Source organism: Dama dama, chromosome X, assembly GCF_033118175.1.
Source record: "Dama dama isolate Ldn47 chromosome X, ASM3311817v1, whole genome shotgun sequence".
Classification (NCBI taxonomy): domain Eukaryota; kingdom Metazoa; phylum Chordata; class Mammalia; order Artiodactyla; family Cervidae; genus Dama; species Dama dama.
The window spans coordinates 91,525,791-91,546,507 of record NC_083714.1 but is presented as its reverse complement, the minus strand read 5'-3'; the positions used below and the strand labels follow the sequence as shown (position 1 = coordinate 91,546,507).

General features: G+C 40.3%; 1 long non-coding RNA gene across 1 annotated transcript; it reads right to left on the bottom strand.

The window, feature by feature from the left end:
* Nucleotides 1-3,464: 3,464 nt before the first annotated feature.
* Nucleotides 3,465-5,562, bottom strand: LOC133052314 (uncharacterized). Its single transcript, XR_009692025.1, has 3 exons — nucleotides 5,501-5,562; nucleotides 4,070-4,136; nucleotides 3,465-3,607 (listed from the first exon to the last, which is right to left on the bottom strand). It is a non-coding gene; the product is annotated as an uncharacterized LOC133052314 (long non-coding RNA).
* Between the last annotated feature and the right edge of the window lie 15,155 nt (nucleotides 5,563-20,717).

The following is a 20,717-nucleotide window of genomic DNA, read 5'->3' as shown; positions in this document are numbered from 1 at the left end:
TGGGATTTTCCAGGCAAGAATACTGGAGTGGGTTGCCATTTCCTTCTCCAGGGGATCTTTCCAACCCAGGGATCGAAACTGTGTCGCTTGCATCTCCTGCATTGGCAGGTGGATTCTTTACTACTGCACTGCCTGGGAAGCCCATTTTATTCTGCACCTGGTAGAAAGGTGGAGGGATGGAATCAAAACTGCTGCACAGTGGAGGACACAGGGTAGAACCATGAGAACCTGAGTAGCCCATATCTCCTGATCCCACATAACCACCCTGGGTCAGGAGGGAGGGCACTTACAAGACCACGTACCAGCTGTGAGTGTACTTTATGTCAGGAACCTACTGAGAGGAATTCCTTGGTGGTCCAGTGGTTAGTATTCAGCCCTTTCATTGGGGCCCAGTTTCAATCCCTGGTTGGGGAAATAAGATCCCAAGAGCCACGTGGCATAGCCAACAAAATAGTAATAATAAAGAACCTACCATGTACCAGAGACTATGCCATCATTTTCACAGCCTCTGTCTCTGAATGCTAACACCCCTCGAGATTGCCACCATCTCCATTTCACAGTAGCTGGGGCTTCCCAGGTGGTTCAGACAGTAGAGAATCTGCCCTCAGTGCGGGAGACCCAGGTTCAATCCCTGGGTTGGGACGATCCCCTGGAGATGGAAATGGCAATCCACTCCAGTATTCTTGCCTGGAGAATCCCATGGACAGAGGGGCCTGGAGGGCTACACAGTCCATGGGGTCACAAAGAGCTGGACATGGTTGAGTGACTCACACACACACACAAAACTCCTAGAGGTGAAGTAATTTGCTCAAAGCCACTCTAAAGCTGTTTCTAATACAAAACCCACCACACCTCCTATTCCTCATTTCCTGGAGACCTATTAATCAATCAGCTTCATTTCCCTAAATTAGGTCCCATTGCACCCTACTTAAATTAGATCGTAAGTGTGGGTAAAATGATAGGGATTCTACTCCAAGTGGTCCTAGGTTAAGCCTCATGGAAATAATGTATTAATTAAATAAACTTTTTATAGCAACAGAATGGAATTGAGAGTCCAGAAACAAACTCTACATTTATGGTTAATTTTTGCCAAGGGTGCCAAGAAAATTCAATGGTGCAGGGAGAGTAGTCTAATAAATGATGCAGGTACAACTGGATGTTCACATTGAAAAGGATGAAGTTGGAACCCTACCTCATACCATATATGAAAATTAACTCAAAGAGGATCAAACACCTACAGTGAGAGCTTAAACTGTAACTCTTGGAAGAAAACCTAGGGTAGTTTGCTGGCCTTGGATTTGGCAATGATTTCTTACATATAACATGAAAAACAATAAAAAAAAAAGCAGATAAGTTGAACTTCATTAAAATTAAAATTAGGGCTTCCCTGGTGACTCAGTGGTAAAGAATCCAACTGCCAGTGCAGGAGACACGGGTTCCATCCCTGATCCAGGAAAATCCCACATGCCTCAGAGCAACTAAGCCTATGTGCCACAACTATTGAATGTGTGCTCTAGACCCCAGGAGCCACAACTACTGAGCCCACATGCTGGAACTACTGAAGCCTGTGCACCATACGCCCATGCTTCACAACAAGAAAAGCCACAGCAATGAGAAGCCCATGCACCACAACTAGAAAGTAGCCCCCACTCTCTGCAACTAGAGAAAAGCCCACACAGCAATGAAGGCCCAGCACAGCCAAAAATAAATAAATAAAATTATATAAAAAATTAAAATTAGACACTTTTGTGCTTCAAAGGACACTATCAAGAAAGTGAAAAGACAATACACAGAACAGCAGAAACTTGCAAATAATGTATCTGATGAGAATCTAGTATCCAGAACAACTTACAACTCAACAACAAATGACAATCCAATTAAAAATGGGCAAAGGAAAAAAATGGGCAAAGTATTTGAATAGACATATTCCTCCAAGGAAGATAAACAAATGAAAGAAGTGAAAGTCACTCAGTCGTGTCCGACTCTTTGTGACCTCATGGACTATATAGTCCATGGAATTCTCCAGGCCAGAATACTGGAGTGGGTAGCCTTTCCCTTCTCCAGGGGATCTTCCCAACCCAGGGATCGAACCCAGGTCTTGAACCCAGGTCTCCCACATTATAGGTGGATTCTTAACTTGCTGAGCCACCAGGGAAGCCCATACAAAGATGCTCACCTATTAATAACTATTACAGACAGGTAATACAAAACTTGGGCTTTTTGTGTCCCTGGTGGCTCAGACAGTAAAGAATCTGCCTGCAATGTGGGAGACCTGGGTTCATTCCCTGGGTTGGGAAGATCCCCTGGAGAAGGGAATGGCTACCTACTCCAGGATTCTGGCCTGGAGAATTCCATGAACTGTACAGCCCATGGGGTTGCAAAGAATTGGACACGACTGAACGACTTTCACATAGCCAATACAAAACTACAATGGGATACCATTTCACATCCTCGTCGGACATAACTAACCGACTTCACTTCACTCCACTTCTTTACTTCAGGATGACTTTGTATTTTTTAAATTAATTTATTTATTTTAATTGGAGGCTAATTACTTTACAATATTGTAGTGGGTTTTGCCATACATGGACATGAGTTAGCCACGGGTGCACATGTGTTCCCCATCCAGAACCCCCCTCCCACCTCCCTCCCCATACCATCCCCCAGGGTCATCCCAGTGCACCAGCCCGGAGCACCCTGTCTCATGCATTGAACCTGGACTGGAGATCCACTTCACATATGATAATATACATGTTTCAATGCTACCCTCTCAAATCATCCCACCCTTGCCTTCTCCCACAGAGTCCAAAAGACTGTTCTTTACATCTGTGTCTCTTTTGCTGTCTCGCATATAGGGTCATCATTACCATATTTCTAAATTCCATATATGTGCGTTAGTATTCTGTATTGGTGTTTTTCTTTCTGACTTACTTCACTCTGTATAATAGGCTCCAGTTTCATCCACCTCATTAGAACTGATTCAAGAGTATTCTTTTTAATGGCTGAGTAATATTCCATTGTGTATATGTACCACAGCTTTCTTGTCCATTCGTCTGCCAATGGACATCTAGGTTGCTTCCATGTCCTGGCTATTGTAAACAGTGCTGTGATGAATGTTGGGGTACATGTGTCTCTTTCATTTCTGGTTTCCTCGGTGTGTATGCCCAGCAGTGGGATTGCTGGGTCATATGGCAGTTCTATTTCCAGTTTTTTAAGGAATCTCCACACTGTTCTCCATAATGGCTGTACTAGTTTGCATTCTCACCAACAGTGTAAGAGGGTCAGGATGACTTTAATAAAAAAGGAGACAGTAATAAGTATTTGTGAGGATATGGAGAAACTGGAGCCTTTAAGGCATTGCTGATAGGAACATAAAAATAGGACAGCCCCTTTGGAAAACAGCTTGGCAGTTCATCAAAAATTTAAACAAAGTTATCATCAGTCAGTTCAGTCACTCAGTTGTGTCTGACTCTTTGCGACCCCATGGACTGCAACACACCAGGCTTCCATGTCCATCACCAACTCCCAGAGCTTGCTCAAACTCATGTCCATCGAGTCAGTTATCACATGATCCAGCAATTCCACTCCCACATATATACTCAAAGAACTGAAAACACATGGTAACACAAAAATTTGTGTATGGATGATCACAGCACAACTATTTACACAGGCATGCTTCATTTTATTGTGTTTCAATTTATTGTGCTTTGTGGATAATGCAATTTTTAGAAATTGAAAGTTTGTGGCAACACTATGTGGAGCACACCTATCAGCACAATTTTCCCAACAGTATTTGCTCACTCCTGTCTCTGTGTCACATTTTGGTAATTCTTGCAATACCTCAAGCTTTTTCTTCATTATTATGCTTGTTATGGTGATCTGTGGTCAATGATCTTTGATGTTACTAGTATAACTCACTGAAGGCTCAGATAATAGCCTTTTTCATCAATAAACTATTTCTTAATTAAGGTATGTACATTTTTTTAGACATAATGCTACCTCACACTTAATAAATTATGTATCATGACTTTTACATGCACTGGGAAACAAAAAAATTGATGTGACTTACCTTATTGCAGCATTTGCTTTATTGTAGTGGCATGGAACTGAACCCACAACATCTCCAACGTAAGCCTCTAATAGCAAAAAAGTGGAAACAACACATAGGTTCATTAGTTGATGGATGGAGAAAAAAAATGTGGTACAGCTATACAATGAAATATCATTCAGCCATAAAAGGAATGAAGTACATGCCACAAGATGAGCCTTACAAACATTATACTAAGAAAAAGAAGCCAGAAACACAAAGCTATATATCACATATTTCCACTTCCATGAAATGTTCAGAATAGGCAAATATACAGATACAGTGAGAGACAGAAAGAGAAACAGAGTCATTGTCAGGGCCTGGAGAAAGAAGTGATGGGGAGTGACTGCTAATGGGTACAGGGTTTCTTTTTGAGGTAATGAAAATATTGTGCAATTAGATAGAAGTGATGGTTGCACAGGGCTTCCTTGGTGGCTCATTGGGTAAAGAACCCGCCTGCCAATGCAGGAGATGTAAGAGACACAGGTTCGATCCCCGGGTCGGCAAGATCTCCTGGAGGAGAGCCTGGAAACCCACTCTAGTATTCTTGCCTGGAGAATCCCATGGAAAAAAGAGCCTGGCAGACCACAGTCCACAGGGTTGCAAAGAGTCAGACATGACTGAAGCGACTGAGCACACATGCACAATGGCTGTACAACCTTGTGAACATGCTAAAATTCATTAAATTTTACACTTTAAAATGGTGTATTTTATGATATATTGTAACCAAGTTACAGACAGGCCAGTAAATTGAGACAAAGTGCTGGGGCAAGGAAAAGCTATTTTATTCAGAAAATTAGCAAACCAAAAAGGTGGCTAATTGATGTCTCAAAGAACCATCTCAATTCATGGTAGAATTCAAACTTTTTTTATTCTCAGGAAAGCGGAAGCAGAAGGGGGTTAAGATCAATAAGTGACATCCAGGAGCCAAGAAGGGTCTAAGGATGGTGGTGAAAACTCTTTGCTCTTAGCCAGTTGACTTTGGTTGATGTGAGTCTGGTCATGATGTTCCTTTAAATCTTGATAAGACAATTTTTGTTCATACTTTCTTATTTCCTTGTGGGAGACAAGTTTCAGGTAAGACAATGTTTGCAGAAATCCTAAGCTGTAAGCAAAACTCCTTTAGTGATTAACATGTCTACATGCAGGGCTAAGCAGAGGTTTATGACTCAGGGATTCAAGCAGCAGAAAACATAGTTACATTATGGAGTCAGAGATGCCAAGTTTCTCCTACAAACAAGATGCAGGCAGGGGACATTGGCGGAAGGGAGCGTCTGTTCCTAAGAGGGCCTCACACAGTTCTGCTTGGTTGTAATAAGGATTATACCTCGAAAAAATAACCATTTAGTTTAAGGGGAAAAGTATGAGCTGTATTAAAGTTTGGAAATCACAATTAAAAATGTTAACACTTACTATTTTGAAAAGACTGTAGATTCACAGGAAGCTGCAAAAAATAGAGTCCATTTAGCCCTTTACCCAGCTTCCCACAATGGTTATCTTATATAATTGTAGGACAATATCAAAACAGGAAATTGACACCCATGTTAAACTACAGGCTTTATTCAGTTTTCACCATTTTTATACATACTCATTTGTGTGTGAGTGTGCATGTGTATCTACACAATTTGATCCCATATATAAATTAGTGTAACCCCATGATCATCATGATATAGAACTGTTTCATCACCATAGAGGAACTCCCTCATAATACACCTGTATAATCACACACCTCCACATTCATGCCTGTCTCTTAGCAATGACTGACCTGTTCTCCATTTATATTGTTTTGTCATTTCAAGGATATTACAGTCAACCTTCTGTATCCAAGATTTCTGCATCCACAGATTCAACCACAGATCAAAAATATTGTTAGGTCAAAAATATTTGAAACAGAGAAAAATTCCAGAAAGTTCCAAAAAGAAAAACTTGAATTAGCCACAAGCAAAAAACTACTTACATGGCATTATATTAAGTATTAGGTATTATGTATCAGGTTTATTATGGTGGAAAGCAAAGAAGAACTAAAGAGCCTCCTGATAGAAGTGAAAGAGGAGAGTGAAAAAGTTGGCTTAAAACTCAACATTCAGAAAACTAAGATCATGGCATCTGGTCTCATCACTTCATAGCAAATAGATGAGGAAACAATGGAAACAGTGACAAATTTTATTTTGGGGGGGTTCTAAAATCACTACAGATGGTGATTGTAGCCATGAAATTAAAAGATGCTTGCTCCTTAGAAGAAAAGTTATGACCAACCTAGACAGCATATTGAAAAGCAGAGACATCACTTTGCCGACAAAGGTCCGTCTAGTCAAAGCTACGGTTTTTCCATAGTCATGTATGGATGTGAGAGTTGGACTGTAAAGAAAGCTGAGCGCTGAAGAATTGATGCTTTTAAACTGTGGTGTTGGAGAAGACTCTGGAGAGTCCCTTGGACTGCAATGAGATGCAACCAGTCCATTCTCAAGGAAATCAGTCTTGAATATTCATTGGAAGGACCGATGTTGAAGCTGAAACTCCAATACTTTGGCCACCTGATGCAAAGAACTGACTCATTGAAAAAGACCCTGATGCTGGGAAAGACTGAAGGTGAGAGGAGAAGGGGATGACAGAGGATGAGATGGTTGGATGGCATCACTGACTCGATGGACATAAGTTCCGGGAATTGGTGATGGACAGGGAAGCCTGGTGTGCTGCAATCATGGGGTCTCAAAAAGTCAGACAAGACTGAGTGACTGAACTGAACTGATGTATCAGGTGCATGAAAAGGTGTTCAACGTGGCTAATCATTAGAGAAGTGCAAATAAAAACCACAATGAGATAGCACCTCACTCCTGTCAGTATGGATATCCTCAAAAAGACTACAAATAACAAACATCAGCAAAGATGTGGAGAAATGGGAATCCTTGTACACTGTTAGTGGGAATGTAATTTGGTGTAGTCACTATGGAAAAATAACAATAGTATGAAGTTTCCTCAAAAAAACTAAAACTAGAACTGCCATGTGCATGCATGCAAAGTGGCTTCAGTCCTGTCCGACTCTGCGATCCCAGGGACTGTAGATCTCTAGGAGCCTCTGTCCATGAGATTTCCCAAGCAAGAATACTGGAGTGGGTTGCCATGCCCTCCTCTAGGGGATCTTCCCAACCAACCCATAGATCAAAGCCATGTTTCCGGCATTGGCAGGCAGATTCTTTACTGCTGAGCTACCAGGGAAGTCCATCATATGGTGTGTGTGTGTGTGTGTGTGTGTGTGTGTGTGTGTGTGTATGTAAATAGTGCTATGCTTAGTCACTCAGTCATGTCCAACTCTCTGCGACCCCATGGACTGTAGCCTGCCAGGCTCCTCTATCCATGGGGATTCTCCAGGCAAGAATACTGGAGTGGGTTGCCATTCTCTCCTCTCGGGGATCTTCCCAACCCAGGGATGGAACCCAAGTCTCTTGCATTGCAGGTGGATTCTTTACCAACTAAACAACCAGGGAAACCTACATATATGTATATATACACAGTGGAATACTACTCAGCCATAAAAAATAATGAAATTTTGCCATTTACAACAACATGGATGGGCCTGGAGGGTATTACGCTTAGTGAAATAAACAGAGAAAGACAAACATTGTATGTTATCACCTGTATGTGGAATCTAAAAACTACAACAGACTAGTGAATATAACAAAAAGAAACAGATTCACAGATATAGAGAACAAACTAGTGGTTACCATAGGAAGAGAGAAGAGGGGAGGGGAAAGATAGAAGTAGAGGATTAACAGATACAAATTACTGTACATAAAATAAATTAACTACAAGGATATATTGTACATCATAAGGAATATAGCCAATATTTCATAATAACTATAAAAATAATATAATCCATTAAAATTTTGAATCAATATGTTGTACACCAGAAACTAATATAATATTACAAATCAACTATACCTCAATAAAATAAATGAAATAAAATTTAAAATAATAATATATAAAGGAGGATATGCATATGTTGGGCATCCCTGTCAGCTCAGATGGTAAAGAATCTGCCTGCAATGTAAGAGACTTGGGTTCAATCCCTAGGTTGGGAAGATCCCCTGGAGAAAGGAATGGCAACCCACTCCAGTATTCTTGCCTGGAAAATTCCGTGGACAGAGGATCCTGGCAGGCTACAATCCATGGGGTTGCAAAGAGTCAGACACAACTGAGCAATTAACACACACACACACACACACATGCATAGGTTATATGCAAATACTACATCATTTTACATAAGGGGCTTGAATATTTGCAGATTTGGATATCTGCAAGGGGATGAAGTAGGGAGTGGTCCTGAAGCCAACGCCCTTAACATTCATCCAAGGTGTCATATATCAACAGTTCATTCCTTTTTATTGCTGAGTATTCCATGGTCTGAATGTGCAAAAGTTTAACCACTCACCCAATGAAAACTATTTGGATTGCTTCCAGTTTGGGGTATTGTCAGTAAACTTTCTGTAAACAACCATGTATAAGTTTTTGTGTGAACATGTTTTATTTTTCTGTCATAAATGCCTAGGAGTGCAATCATGGGCTATATAAGTAATTGCATATTTAGTTTTATAAGAAATTGTCACATGATTTTCTAAAGTGACTATATAATTTTTACATTCCCATCAGCAATATATGAAGGAGTAAGTTTCCCTGCATCTTAGCCAGTATTTGATATTGTTACTGATTTTATTTTAGCCATTCTGATACATGTGTAGTGCTATCTCACTGCAGTTTTAATTTGAAATTGGGAGGATCAGTTTCAGCACACCAATGGTGACGTTTTCAGTTAAAATATCTAGGGGCACTCACCTGGGCCCTACTACTTGAGGACAAGCCCCCAGGGACATTTCCCTAAGCAGAGCTGATGTTGTGGCTAGACTGGACCAGTTCTTGTGGTTCTTATTATGACTGTAAGATGAACGTTAGCAAGAACCATCAGGGAACTTTAGAAAAACAGGGTTCATTGCTCATAAGTTCTGGATGGTACATAGCACATAATGGCCACACGGAGAGGTCATGGGTAGGGGGGGGTAGGGGGACAGAATGTGAATCTGGAGTTCTGCCCTTATTGGGATTGAGGATGGAGTACTCAGGATTTCACAGGTTCATTCTTTATTGGGGAATTTAAAACTTAGAAGTGCGGATCAAAGCACAGGAAGGAAAAAACAGGGTCACTCATGCTTTCAGTTATCTAGGTCGTCCAGAGCTTTCTAAAAGGGGAACTTCAGGAGTGGGACGGCCTGGCTCTTTATCTCTTTGTGTAGCTGGCAATGTGTTTATTCGAGATGAATGTTTTTGAAATGGACACTTCAGTAATCAAAAGCTTGATGACAGGCATTTACATTATAATAAAAAAAGCTAATTGTCAGGCACTTACACTACAATTTTCCTAATGGCTAATGATGTTGAAAAATAGTGTTGAAAAAGCTAGCTTAAAACTCAACATTCAAAAAACTAAGATCATGTCATATGGTCCCATCACTTCATGGCAAATAGATGGGGAAAAAGTGGAAAGTGACATATTTTCTTTCTTGGGCTCTAAAATCACTGCGGATGGTGACTGCAGCCATGAAATTAAAAGATGCTTGCTCCTCAGAAGGAAAGCTATGACAAACCTAGACAGAATATTATAAAGGAGAGATATCACTTTGCAAACAAAAGTTTGTGCACTCAAAGCTATGGTTTTTCCAGTAGTCATTTACGGATGTGAGAGTTGGACCATAAAGAAGGCTGAGTGCCAAAGAATTGATGCTTTTGAATCGTGGTGCTGGAGAGGACTCTTGAGAGTCCCTTGGACTGCAAGGAGATCAAATCAGTCAATCCTAAAGGAAATCAACTGATGCTGAAACTGAAGCTCCAATACTTTGAGTACCTGATGCAAAGAACTGACTTACTGGAAAAGACCCTGATTCTAGGAAAAACTGAAGGCAAAAGAATTGGGCAGCAGAAGATGAAATGGTTAGATAGCATCACCAACTCATCGGACACGAGTTTGAGCAAACTCCAGGAGATGGGGAAGGACAGAGGAACCTGGCATGCTACAGTCCTTGGGTTTGCAAAGAGTCAGACACAACTTAGCAACTGAACAACAATTGATAATAAGCTGAAGTAAGGGTGAATAAGGAGAAGAATAAAAACAGAGTGGGAGGGTTAGGCAAGGATTCAATTACATAAGGTCTTGGAGGTCATGGTAAATATTTTGGTTGCTAGTCTGAGTGAGATGGGAAAGCACTGAAAAGTTTTGAATGAGGAAGTGACAATATCTGATCCCCTTTACAACACTCTTCACTTTTTTTGATCAGTTTTCTTCAAATTTGAAAAACATTTTCACTTTCCCCAATATATGAGAAAAGTAATGCCAAATCAATAAAGAATCAAGAAAGACTATAACTTGAAAATGATATTTTAGGGAATGACCTGGTGGTCCAGCAATTATGACTCAGAGCTCTCACTGTCATGGCCAGGGTCAATCCCTGGTTGGGGAACTACGATTCCGCAAGCCACATAGCACAGCTAAAAATAAATAAATAAATAAGATACTTGACTCCATTAATGCATAACGAGCCAAGCAATAATTTTTGACAAAAATACTGTCTCTCACATAAAAATAGAGTGAGCAATTAAAAGAAAGCATTTCATCCTGACCAAAGTATACTTCTGTTTCAGTTCAGTTTAGTTCAGTTCAGTCGCTCAGTCGTGTCTGATTCTTTGCGACCCCATGGACTGCAGCACACCAGGCCTCCCTGTCCATCACCAACTCCCGGAGTTTACTCAAACTCATGTCCATTGAGTCGGTGATGCCATCCAACCATCTCATCCTCTGTCATCCCCTTCTCCTCCGGCCTTCAATCCTTCCCAACATCAGGGTCTTTTTCAGTGAGTCAGTTCTTCACATCAAGTGGCCAAAGTTGGAGTTTCAGCTTCAGCATCAGTCCTTCCAATGAATATTTAGGACTGATTTCCTTGAGGATGGACTGGTTGGATCTCCTTGCAGTCCAAGGGACTCTCCAGAGCCTTCTCCAACACCACAGTTCAAAAGCATCAGTTCTTCGGTGCTCAGCTTTCTTTATAGTCCAACTCTCACATCCATACATGACTACTGGAAGAACCATAGCTTTGACTAGATGGACCTTTTTTTCAAGAGAAATAAATTTTGCTACAAAATCAGAATTGGGGGAGGGAATATCTGCAGGTCCTGGCACAAAAGCATTGAATGAGTTCCTGGAAAAGCTAACTGAAATCATTGAAGAGGGAGGTTACTATTTCCATACAGGTGTTTAATATCAATAAAGCAGGAATTTTTGTAAGCTACAGCTGTCACAAATCTCTGCTGTTAAGAAATATAAATCAAGACCTGGCTATAAAGCAGAGGTGGTTGAATTGTTAGATTGTTAGATTCTCAGAGGAACTCAGCTGTGAAGATTTTATTGAAATAGGAGAGCAAGAGGTCACTGTTCAAGTTGCCATAGAAATTATCCCTCTTCAAATATTTACCAATATATACTCAACTCACTGGCAATGAAAACTTTCCAGAGAGATGATCCTATTTTAAAATGCACTTGGAAAAAAAATAAAAATAAAATGCACTTGGAAGGTCCTAAGAGTAATAAAGAATGCCTATGTTCACTTGAGGAATATTTAGCAGAAAAATATGACATCTCCATCCCAAACTTCTAGAACTATATTTATTCTTTTTTAAAATATTCAGATGTACTTTACATACCACATAATTATCCTTTTAAAGTGTACAGTTCAGTGGTCTTTTGTATATTCACAGTGGTCATCTTAGGTCAGCCCATGAGGAAAACTAACCTCTCCCCAAAAGAAGCATTTATGCTGTAGCATTTCTATTTAATATTTTTATTAAATAATTAATAAGAATCTTTTAAAAGCATATATTTGGATTTTCTTTTCTTGTTCATTTATTTTCACTATCAATTTTGGCATTTTAAGTATCAAATGAGTTTTCAGGAACAAATTAGAATGTATTATATTGCACTAGGATATGAATTTACCTTATAATAGCTTAATGCCTGAACTTGGTTCAGGAACCAAGAGGCTACAAGTTATTTGCAAACAATATGATTGTTTAATTTAAAAACTCAAGAGAGGGACTTCTTTGATGGTCCAGTAGTTAAGAATCTGCCTGCCAGGGGCTCCCCTAGTGGCTCAGACAGTAAAAGAATCTGCCTGCCTACGCAGGGAACGCTGGTTCAATCCCTGGTCCGGGAAGATCCCACATGCCACTGGGCAACTAAGTCTGTGTGCCACAACTACTCAAACCTGAGCACTCTAGGGTCCATGTGCTACAACTACTGATGAAGCCTGTGTGCCTAGAGCCTGTGCTCTGTCAGCAACAAGAGAAGCCACCACAATGAGAAGCCCACGCACCACAACTAGAGAGTAGCCCCAGCTTGCCACAACTAGAGAAAGTCCACATGCAGCCATAAGTAAATTAGTTAATTTAAAAAATAAAAACTCAAGAGAATAATTGTTAGACTTAATAAGAGAGTTCAATCAAGTGGCTAGATACAAGATAGTATATGCAAAAATCAAATTTTCATGTATACTAATAATAACCAATGAGAAATATTAAAGAGAAAAACCACAGGCCAAAATGGCATCACTTGTGTTAAAACCCATGATGCCAATCCTAAGCCCAAGATAGCAGTTTTGACTTTCCCCAGAAATGTAATCTAAAAAACCAGGCTGAAATTTTTAGTCAGTACCAAGGAGGTAACCTATCACTTGGGACAACTCTATCTGCCCACTTCCCCTCCCCAAGAGTAGGAAGAGGCAGTCTCCTAGTTCCCTTTCCCACAAAAAGATGTCTTGGCCTAAAATAACCCTTACATTTATTTTGCTAATAACTTCCTCTCCCCAACCTCCTTTCTTTAAAAACCTTCCATTTTGTACTGCTACTGGGAGGGTCCTTCTAGTTGTTAGGTTGAATGTTGACTGAATAATGAATTGTCTAATAAATAAAGCAAATTAGATTTTCAAATTAACTCAGTTGAATTTCGGCTTTTAACAAGATTAAGAGTCTCTCTGCTTACAGTTCCTTCATGGGTTCTTCCCTCTGGAGAAAATGGAGAAAGCTTCCTCAGCACCTACAAAGATTTGTCCTTGACCCTGGTGTTTTCCAGACCAAAGCAAGACCTCAACCCAATAGCATAACAGTATTATCTGAGTGCACAGCAAAATCAGTGGCCAAGGTCCCTCAGAACTTGTTCAACTGAAGAACTGAATGGGGTCTGTGCACAGACATCTCTGAAAAGGCTTTGCTCAAGTGTGCCACAGGCCCTTGCTCACTTCTATCCAATGGCTGCATAACAAGAGGGTATCAAGAGGGACAAAGCAAAGAGGTCTGAGGGGATACAGATGAGGAAGAGAGTGCCTCGTTAAGGGTTGGAAGAGATCTTCAGACTCACTGCTACCCCCAGGTCCAAGGCTGTCACAGGGAAACCCCCCTTTTTAGACCCCCCCACACACACAGATGACACCACCCTTATGGCAGAAAGCAAAGAAGAACTAAAGAGCCTCTTGATGAAAGTGAAAGAGGAGAGTGAAAAAGTTGGCTTAAAACCCAACATTCAGAAACCTAAGATCATGGCATCTAGTCCCATCACTTCATGGCAAATAGATGGGGAAACAATGGAAACAGTGACAGACTTCATTTTCTTGGGCTCCAAAAGCACTGCAGATCATGACTGCAGCCATGAAATTAAAAGATGCTTGCCCCTTGGAAGAAAAGTTATGACCAACCTAGACAGCATATTAAAAAGCAAAGACATTACTTTGTCAACAAAGTCCATCTAGTCAAAGCTATGGTTTTTCCAGTAGTCATATATGAATGTGAGAGCTGAACTATAAAGAAAGTTGAGCGCTGGAGAATTGATGTTTGAACTATGGTGTTGGAGGAGACTCTGGAGAGTCCCTTGGACTGCAAGGAGATGCAACCAGTCCATCCTCAAGGAAATTAGTCCTGAATATTCATTGGAAGGACTGATGCTGAAGTTGAAACTCCAATACTTTGGCCATCTGATGTGAAGAACTGACTCATTTGAAAAGACCCTGATGCTGGGAAAGATTGAAAGTGGGAGAAGGAGGTGACAGAGGATGAGATGGTTGGATGACATTACCAACTCGAAGGACACAAGTTTAAGTAGGCTCTGGGATTTGGTGATGGACAGGGAAGCCTGGCGTACTGCAGTCCATGGGGTCACAAAGAGTCAGACACGACTGAGCAACTGAACTGAACTGAACACATGCAGAAGCCACCACTTTCCCAGGTGGTGCTAGTGGAAAAAAATCCACCTGCTAGTGCAGGAGACAAAGCAGATGCAGGTTTGATTACTGGGTTGGGAAGAGCCCCTGGAGAAGACAATGGCAACCCACTCCAGAATTCTTGCCTGCAGAATTCCATGAACAGAGGAACCTGGTGGGCTACCCTCCATGACTGAGCATGCACACATAGAAACCACCACAGTCTCAAGGCATAATGTCTGAGGAAAAACTAAGAAGTTTTTAGAGCCTAATCTCTGGCTCTGAGGACCTGGTGCTTTTTCTCAATAGCCAGTTTGCTTTCCACCCCTCATCAACGCCCCAGTAATTGTCAGAATACTGAGTTTAGGGATGGCCCAGGACTGGGAACTGGTGAGTCAGAAGACAGAGCAGTCACGCCTATATCTGGAGGGGAACTCCACCTCCTTGACAAACCCAACAGCCTGGAGACACAGCCCCAAAGCATCTGTGCAAACACATCCTCCCTGAGGATAAGCAGAGTCTGGGAGATGCCTCACTCCTTATCCCCAAGATCTCTCCCACCATATGACATATACAAAGCATCACAGCACATGCTGTTTCTAGAGGATTAGCAGTTCAGCAAATGTGTCAGCATGAATTGCTATTTGTGCTGCATCACTAAGGGCATTCAAGCTATCACAATACTATTCTTTTGCTATTTTAACAAATGCTTACGGAGTTCCATTCAATATCACAGTAATCCAAGTCTATGCCCTGACCAGTAATGCTGAAGAAGCTGAAGCTGAACTGTTCTATGAAGACCTAAAAGACCTTCTAGAATTAACACCCCAAAAAGATGTCCTTTTCATTATAGGGGACTGGAATCCAAAAGTAGGAAGTCAAGAGATACCTGGAGTAACAGGCAAATTTGACCTTGATGTACAGAATGAAGCAGGGCAAAGCTAACAGAGTTTTGCCAAGAGAATGCACTGGTCATAGCAAACATCCTCTTCCAACAACACAAGAGAAGACTCTACTCATGGACATCACCAGATGGTCAATACCGAAAACAGACTGATTATATTCTCTGCAGCCAAAGATGGAGAAACTCCAAACAGTCAGCAAAAACAAGAATGGGAGCTGACTGTGGCTCAGATCATGAACTCTTTATTGCCAAATTCAGACTTAAATTGAAGAAAGTAGGGAAAACCATTAGACCATTCAGGTATGACCTAAATCAAATCACTTATGATTATACAGTGGAAGTGACAAATAGATTCAAGGGATTAGATTTGATAGAGTGCCTGAAGAACTATGGATGGAGTTTCGTGACATTGTACAGGAGGCAGTGATCAAGACCATCCCCAAGAAAAAGAAATGCAAAAAGGCAAAATGTTTGTCTGAGGAGGCCTTACAAAGTGCTGTGAAAAGAAGAGAAGGGAAAGGCAAAGGAGAAAAGGAAAGATATATCCATTTGAATGCAGAGTTCCAAAGAATAGCAAGGAGAGATAAGAAAGCCTCCCTCAGCAATCAATGCAAAGAAATAGAGGAAAACAATAGAATGGGAAAGACTAGAGATCTCTTCAAGAAAATTGAGGTACCAAGGTATCTTTGCATAACATTTCATGCAAAGATGGGCACAATAAAGGCCAGAAACAGTATGGACCTAACAGAAGTAAGAGATAGTAAGAAGAGGTGGCAAGAATACACAGAAGAACTATACAAAAAAAGATCTTCATGACCCAGATGACCACGATGGTGTGATCACTCACCTAGAGCCAGACATCCTAGAATGCGAAGTCAAGTGGGCCTTAGGAAGCATCACTATGAACAAAGCTGGTGGAGGTAATAGAATTCCAGTTGAGCTATTCCAAATCTTAAAAGATGATGCTGTGAAAGTGCTGTACTCAATATGCCAGCAAATTTGGAAAACTCAGCAGTGGCCACAGGACTGGAAAAGGTCAGTTTTCATTCCAATGCCAAAGAAAGGCAATGCCAAACAATGTTCAAACTACCGCACAATTGCACTCATCTCACACGCTAGCAAAGTAATTCTCAAAATTATCCAAGCCAGGCTTCAACGGTACATGAACAGTGAACTTCTAGATGTTCAAGCTGGATTTAGAAAAAGCAGAGGAACCAGAGATCAAATTGCCAACATCCACTGGATCATTGAAAAAGCAAGAGAATTCCATAAAAATATCTACTTCTGCTTTATTGACTACACCAAAGCCTTTGAATGTGTGGATTACAACAAACTGTGGAAAATTCTTAAAGATATGGAAATACCAGACCAGTTGACCTGCCTCCTGAGAAATCTGTATGCATGTCAAGAAGAAACAGTTAGAACTGGACATGGAACAACAGACTGGTACCAAATCAGGAAAGGAGTACCTCAAGGCTGTATATTGTCACCCTGCTTATTTAACTTATATGCAGAGTACATCATGAGAAATGCTTGGCTGCTTGTAGCATAAGCTGGAATCAAGATTGCCAGGAGAAATATCAATAGCCTCAGATGTGAAGATGACACCACACTTATGGCAGAAAGCAAAGAAGAACCTCTTGATGAAAGTGAAAGAGGAAAAAAAAAAGGGGGGGGGGCAAAAAAAAAAAAAAAAGAAAGTGAAAGAGGAGAGTGAAAAAGCCAGCTTAAAACTCAACATTCAGAAAACTAAGATCATGGCATCTGGTCCCATCACTTCATGGCAAATAGATAGGGAAACAGTGGAAACAGTGACAGACTTTATTTTGGGGGGGTCCAAAATCACTGCAGATGGTGACTGCACCCGTGAAATTAAAAGATTTTTGCTCCTTGGAAGAAAAGTTATGACCAACCTAGACAGCATATTAAAAAGCAGAGACATTACTTTGTCAACAAAGGTCCATCTAGTCAAAGTTCTGATTTTTCCAGTAGTCATGTATGGATGTGAGAGTTGGACTATAAAGAAAGCTGAGCGCTGAAGAATTGATGCTTTTGAACTGTGGTGTTGGAGAAAACTCTGGAGAGTCCTTTGGACTACAAGGAGGTCCAACCAGTCCATCCTCAAGGAAATCAGTCCTGAATATTCATTGGAAGGACTGATGCTAAAGCTGAAACTCCAATACTTTGGCCACCTGATGTGAAGAACTGACTCATTTGAAAAGACCCTGATGCTGGGAAAGAGGGAAGGTGGGAGGAGAAGGGGACAACAGAGGATGAGATGGTTGGATGGCATCATCAACTCAATGGACATGAGTTTGAGTATGCTTCTGGAGTTGGTGATGGACAGGGAGGCCTGGTGTGCTGCAGTCCATGGGGTCACAAAGAGTCAGACACAACTGAGGAACTGAACTGAACTGAACTATGGTGTTCCTACTACAGGACAAACACTGTTCTAGATGTGGGATTGGAGCACTCAGTAAAACAGAGACTTTGCTCTCACAGACTTTACATTCTAGCTGGAAGAGGCAGATGAGCAAACAAGCATCTTCAGATAGTGATAAGTGCCATGAAGAAAAATAAAGCAAATAAGGGAGCAGTGTGTGATGGTAAGTCCTATTTCAGCTAAGGTGGTGAGAGAAGCCTTCCCTGGAAAGTTGTTCTTGGAATAGAGATTTGAATGAAGTGAGGCAGCAGTCATCTTAGAACAGGGAAGGGCCGTCCTAGCATAGGAACCAGCAAGGACAAAGAGACTGGCATGTTCAGGGAACAGCAAGATTGTCTGGTTTAGACATAGAAAAAAAAACTCATGGTTACCAAAGGGAAAAGCAGGGTAGGGAAGGGAGAGGGGAGGGACAAATTAGGAGTTTGGGAATAACAGTTACACACCACTATAAAATAGATAACCAACAAGGACCTACTATATAGCACACGGAACTATATTCAGTATTTTGTAATAACCTGAAAGGGACAAGAATCTGAAAATATACAGATGGAGGCACAACTGAGTCATTTTACTGTACATCTGAAACTAACACAACATCGTAAATCAACTATACTTCAATTAAAAAATTTTTTACAGATTGTCCGGTAACTGGTTGAAGTAGAATGAACAAGAGGAGAGTGAAAGATGAGGTGACAGAAGTAGACAGAAGCTAATCAGGCAGGCCCACTGTCTTATAAGACAGTGTGATAGCTTTGGATTTTCTAAGTGAGATAAGGAATTTTTAGAAGCCTTGATATTTTTAGTATAAAAATTTGTAAACATACACAAAACTAGAGAGAATAGTATTAATAATCATGAACTTCCATAAACATATCACTTGGACTCCATAACTATTAAGATAACGCCATTTGCTTCATCTATGTCAACTTGCCTTTTTTATTTTGTTAGTAATTTTTCTTGGAGTATAGTTGCTTTACAGCGTTGTGTTAGTTTGTACTGTACACCAGAATGAATCAACTATGCCTATATATATAGCCCTTCTTTTCTGGATTCCCTTCCCATTTAGGTCACCCCAGTGCATTGAATAGAGTTCCCCATGCTATACAGTATTTCTCATTAGTTATCTATTTCATACATAGTAGTGTACATATGTCAATATCAATCTCCCAATTCATCCCCTCTCTCCCACCTTGGTTTCCATACATTTGTTCTCTACATCTGTCTATTTCTGCTTTGCAAAAAAGTTCATCTGTACCATTTTTCTAGATTCCACATATAAGTGATATTATATGATATTTTGCTTTCTCTTTCTGACTTACTTCACTGTGTAAGTGAGTGTCTCTGTGTCTCTATGTCCATCGACGTCTCTCCAATGGCACAATTTTGTTCCTTTTTATGGCTGAATATACTCCATTGTATATATGTACCACATCTTCTTTATCCATTCCTCTGTTGATGGACATTTAAGTTGCTTCTATGTCCTGGTTATTGTAAATAGTGATGCAATGAACTTTGGGGTGCAAGTATCTTTTTTGAATTATGTTTTTCTTAGGGTACAAGCCCAGGAGTGGGATAGCTGGGCCATATGGTAGTTCTATTTTTGTTTTTTTAATGACCCTCCATACTGTGCTCCATAATGGTTGTACCAATTTACATTCCCATCAACAGTGTAGGAGGGTTCCCTTTTCTCCACACTCTTTTCAGCATTTATTGTTTGTATGATTTTGATGATAATTAATTTTTAAATTTTATTTATTTTTTAATTGAAGGATAATTATTTTACAGAATTTTGTTGTTTTCTGTCAAACCTCAGCATGTATCAGCCATAGGTATACATATATCCCCTCCCTTTTGAACCTCCCTCCCAGATGATAACTATTTTAACTAGTTAGAGGTGATACCTCATTGTAGTTTTGCTTTGCATTTCTCTAATAATTAATGACCTTGAGCATCTTTTCGTGTGCTTTGGGGCAGTCTTCTTTGGAGAAATGTCTATTTATGTTTTCTGCCCTTTAATTGATTGGGTTGTTTGTAGTTTTTTTATTAATCAATTAATCTTTTATGGAAGGATAATTGCTTTACAGAATTTTGCTGTTTTCTGTCAAACCTCAACATGAATCAGCCATAGGTATACAGATTGTATTTTTTTATATTGAGTTTTATGAGCTATTTTTATATTTTGGAAATTAAGCCCTTGTCAGTTGAATCATTTGCAAATATTTTCTCCCATTCTGAGGGCTATCTTTTTGTCTTGTTTATGGTTTCCTTTGCTGTGCAAAAGGTTTTAATTTTAATTAGATTCCATTTATTTATTTTTATTTCTATTTTCAATATTCTAGGAGGTGGGTCAAAAAAGATTGTGCTGCAATTTATGTCAAAGAGTGTTCTGCCTATGTTTTCCTCTAAGAGTTTTGTAGTATCCAGCCTTACATTTAGGTGTTTAATCAATTTTTAGTTAATTTTTGTGTGTGGTGTTAGTGTTCTAATTTCATTCTTTTACATGTAGCTGTTCAGTTTTCCAAGTACCACTTATTGAAGAGGCTGTCTTCTCTCTATTGTAAAAAAAAGAAAATAATCATTTTCTTTTGTTGTTTTGTTGTTTATTTTTGGCTGCACTGGATCTTTGTTGCTTTGCACAGGCTTTCTCTAGTTGCGGTGAACAGGAGCTACTCTTCACTGCGGTGCACAAGTCTCATTGCAGTGGCTTCTTTTGTTTCGGAGCACGGAGCTCTAGGATTCAGGCTTCAGTAGTTGCAGCACAGGGACTCAGTAGTTGTGGCTTTTAAGCTCTAGAGCGCAGATTCAGTAGTTGTGGAGCATGGACTTAGTTGCTCCACGGCAAGTAGAATCTTCCCAGATCAGACACTGAACCTGTGTCCCCTGCATTGGCAGGCAGATTCTTATCCACTGCACCACCAGGGAAGTCCACTATTTTCTTATATAACAATAAAGCCATTATCGCACCTAAAAAACTAACTATGATTCCTCAGTACCAT